General features: G+C 34.8%; 1 pseudogene; it reads right to left on the reverse strand.

Annotated features, from left to right (window-relative positions):
- Positions 1 to 1,033: 1,033 nt before the first annotated feature.
- Positions 1,034 to 3,681, reverse strand: LOC111033078 (annotated as a pseudogene).
- Positions 3,682 to 4,644: the final 963 nt, after the last annotated feature.

Below are 4,644 nucleotides of genomic sequence, written 5' to 3' on the forward strand. Positions count from 1 at the left end.
TCTACTGCCCGCCGCCACGAGCGTTTCGCCGAACCTCGCTCAGTGTGATGCCATGGCACTAGTGTCGTTTCCTGAGGCGCCCACGACGAGGAGGAGGAGGACGAAGAGGAGGACGACGACGACGACGAAGACGACGGTGTGATCACGACGGAAAATGAAAATAAAGAAAAGCGATACGGTCGGTTTCATAAAAATAAATAAATAAACTCGGTGAGCATTAACATGAGCGATAAACACGAGTGCCGAGCCGGAGCAGTTTTCGTGTATATATCATAATAACAATAATAATAATAATAATATACATTCACTATACTTGGCACACGAATGTGTGTATACGTATCATAATAATTCGGAGGAAAGAGAGACGAATATATTTTCGCTTAAACGAAAGAACAGTTTTTCCGGGAAACTACTTCGGCGAGGGCGGGGTTTTCTTTAAATTACGTCAAATTGAACGAAGCGTTCGGTGCTCGGTGGCGGCAGGAAATTGGTCCCCCAGAGAATGAAACGAGACAAATCAGACCGAGGTCGGTGGCTGTATTGTAATAATAACATGCATAGTGCCGCAGTCCGCTGACGACAAACAGGACGACGGGAAAAAACAACGGACGGTGGCCCTTTAGGGGGCACCGAAAATAAATAAATGAAAACAAAAATGAAGCAATTTATTACTCACCATCACGGTGTATATTATATTGTTGTAATATATGCAAGGAGTACGCGAGTTTGGCTCAAACGCAAAAACGGTGTTTAAAACAGAAAAAAAGTAATCCTTTCGGCACGACGACGACGCCGTAAAATTACGATTAAGCCTCTACGATGAGGGGAAAAAATCCGTAAAATGTATAAACCGTTGAAATGTGTACATGCATACCTATTTATTTATAGGTATACCTGTATATTGTGTTTGTTCGTTTGTTTCTCAGCGCGCGCAGTGAAAAACTGAAAAAAAAAACCCATAAACTATACCCATGCAGTATATAGGTATTTAAAACTATAGAATAATATTATAATATTAATATTTGGTCTGTCTTTAAAGCGACGGCGGCGGCGGCTGTGACACTTTGGGTGCTGTTTCGATGAACATTTTTTCGAACGGCACCGCGGACAGTATCTGGTTGGCTACTCCCAATATTTGCAGAACTCTTCGATAAACGGCGTCAGCACGTCGAGCCCTTCACGTCTGTTGTCCTCGTAAAACATGTTAGCCGTTTCAGCTGAAATATAACCATTGCCTTTTTTTTTTATCCTTCCGAATGTGACCTTCAACATACTACGGATTACTCAACGAATTAAAAATGACAATGAAAAAGCGTTTTTCTCAGAATATAAGGATATTGATTTCATCGGTTTTAAATGTGTTTGTTTTAATTTATAACAAGACGTAGTTTTGATGGATTTCATTATTATTATAATGTCGAAAATCGAAATACCTATCACGATGGTTGTAGATTTAATATCTCAATATTATTATTATTTTAAGTACCTACCTTACTTTTATGTAATATTGGTTACTTAATGTGTATCCCTAATATTGTAATTGTTGAGTCATAATAGTCTACGAATGAAGGCTGATAAGCAAAAAAAAAAAAGGTGCCTACCTGATTTCTAAGCAAAAAAGTTGCTTCTAACATGGAGGATCAATATTGCTTTATATATACTTTTTTTAATACAATGCTCAAGCATTATTTTCGGCACGACTATTCAGATACAAATTGAACATGTTTCCATAATTTTATTAAAATATTATGTTTCTGAAATTCACAATCGGGTTGAACACCGAACAAGGAGATTGTAGACGAGGATAAGATAACATATATTATTATATTGTATTGTTTTAATATTATTTAGTACATATTGATGGTACGGTTAAATTTTCCTTACTCGTTCATAGGAATGGTTTTCATGAGCATAGCGTCCATAACGTATAATGTGGTCACTTTAAAATCGTCGAACGCCAGTCTCACCGATCTCGAAAAATCTTTTAGGTTGACACTGAAAAACAGATTTTGATGTCTCAGTGGTTAGCTCGGGGTTATACATTTTTTTTCCAATATTGGCAAGTATATGTTTGTTGAATTGTCATTCAGTAATTTGTATTTTTCTCTATCATTCTTTTCACAATACATCAATGAATATTCAATGTAGGTACCTATTTAAATTAGTGTTAATGTGGCATACATCGATACCTCACACCACAGAAACACGATTTTCCTTATTGTCATAATATGTTTATTACGTACACACACACACTACAGTACTACACGCTCATAGATATAATATAATATAACATGAAACCTTTTACTCAAAACCCTCAACAGTGCACCTTGACAGTAGTAATATAATATAAAGAGTAGACACTACTAACCAAATCGTCGTAGTATTTTATCTAAATTTAGAAAAATAATATTTTTGGTACCTATATCTATTAAACAAATTTAGCAAGTATTATAGCTGACCCAATGTTTCACTCCGTAATGATAACCATTGTGTACAGTAACAATTGAACTAGGTACTGAATATTATTATTATTTTATTTATTTATTTATATTATATTATTGTTGTATAAGTATAGCTTACAAGGTATAGGTATAATCTCAACATTATTAACTCTGAATCACTGCAGTGTCTTTATATTATCATCCTAAGACCCGATTTTAATTCCATAATTATTTTTTACACTTTATACCATACATATTTTTCATTTGTGATTTATCTTTGAATAAATTATATTAAAGTAGGTTATTCAAATAATTATACTATACTCCGCGCCACGAGAGAAGTAACCCGTGTCCCGACCAAATTGCATTCGAATTCATGCATTCCCCATGTATTTAAGGTACAAAGTGAGGGAAACGGAGCCTAGTAACGCTCTCTGCCGTCAACTTGCATGCGCAAAACGTTTACATTCTCTCGTGGCGGGTAGGTCAATTATACGAACACATTAACTAGGTTATTTTTAACTTTTAAATATTGAGTTTAGTATAGATATTTAAATTTAAAAGAAAAAGCTTCAAGTTTACCTACGATGACTTACTTTAGTTTGGAAAATACCACGCCGTTCAATCCCATAATTGCTAACCGTTTCATGGTGGCTTTCAAATCTAGAGAATCCGACCTCCCGTCTATACTCGTTTCCGGTAGCAAGAAGGGCTCTAAAGGAGGTATTCTGAGTTTGGGAATACCTAAAAAAAATAAAAAAAAAACAAAGCAATAAAACCATATTTCGGGATCATGAAATATTGATGCAATTTTTATTGGTACTTTAAGGAATTCGTGCTTATTTATTTTGTCGTTCTTATTTTTTTAAATAAACCCTCAGTCGCGACGGTGCGTTTGCATGTAGTGCGCCTCAGCTCCACGTAATGCCGAGCTCTAAATAATATCGTACGGGCACGACATATATATATGCCATTTTATACATAGGTATAAGTCGGTAGGTACTCTAGTAAAAATTCAATGGATTATTCAAAATACGAAAAAAAAACCATCAACGACAGCGATGACATTAGTATTAGCTCCGTAACATATTCGATTTTTAAAAGTGTATAGCAGTAATGCATTAGCTATATTGTTAGTAGATATATAAACTTAATAAATATAATGTTGTTTTAATGAAAAACGATAAACTCACCTTCGCCCATCTTGGGCCTGAGTGCTTCTCAATCGTTGGCAATGCATTGATTTAATTCGTCGGGATCTCTCTTGTTCAAATTTTTATATCATAACTAACTGAAACAATAATATTACTGTGGTTTTATTATTTAATTATATTCCGTCAAAAATTGGAATGAAAACGCGTGTAGGTGGCTGGTGTTTCTTTCATATTTATTTTTAAGGACTATTTTCCATCATCAACAATAGGTAATCCTTTCGAAAACTTTAGTTCACGACGACGTTCTTATGATTTTCTAACATACATCGTATTCGTCGGACTTACGATTATTTCCCAACCTAACACACGACCTAACCACCAAGAGCGTGACAAGACCAGCGAGAAAATCGGCAACCACTACGCTATCTTCCATGTATTCAATCAACGCAATGTCCATCGAATATAGTAGCACAATAAAGCTACTAACTTCCACGGGCACAATCGGTCGTCATTTTATTATACGGTTATCTGGCGTTGTCTTTCGAGACAATCACCTGTCATAATTTGTCTGTACTTACAATAACTATCTATAATTAGGTGTGATGATAATAATTGTCGCCAAGGGTAATTTTATCAATAAAAAAATAATAATAACTGTCACCACTCGTACCTAGACGTGTGTCAATGGGTGTTTTATGATATCTGATAATATTAATACTTTGTAGTATGTACCTACAATTATGCCATGAAATAACATTTAACTTACATAGGTATACGATATGACTATATGAGTCTTTTAAAAAAAAAATTTTGTTGGTTTTAATACCACTCAGCTCTTTAGCAATAAGAAGTCGTGTAATTATTGTGATCGTAATCATTACATTATTGTGCGATCGTAATAAATTATCAACATAATTGTTCGTCATCGGACTCAGTTACAATAACATAAATTATATTTCATGAAATTCGTTATTTACGTACACCGCGAGTGTTTACGCTGTACATCACTTATGAGTGAACATCGTTTTATCGGAATTACACGGCAAGCT

Source organism: Myzus persicae, unplaced genomic scaffold (genome assembly GCF_001856785.1).
Source record: "Myzus persicae strain clone G006 unplaced genomic scaffold, MPER_G0061.0, whole genome shotgun sequence".
Taxonomy (NCBI): Eukaryota; Metazoa; Arthropoda; class Insecta; order Hemiptera; family Aphididae; genus Myzus; species Myzus persicae.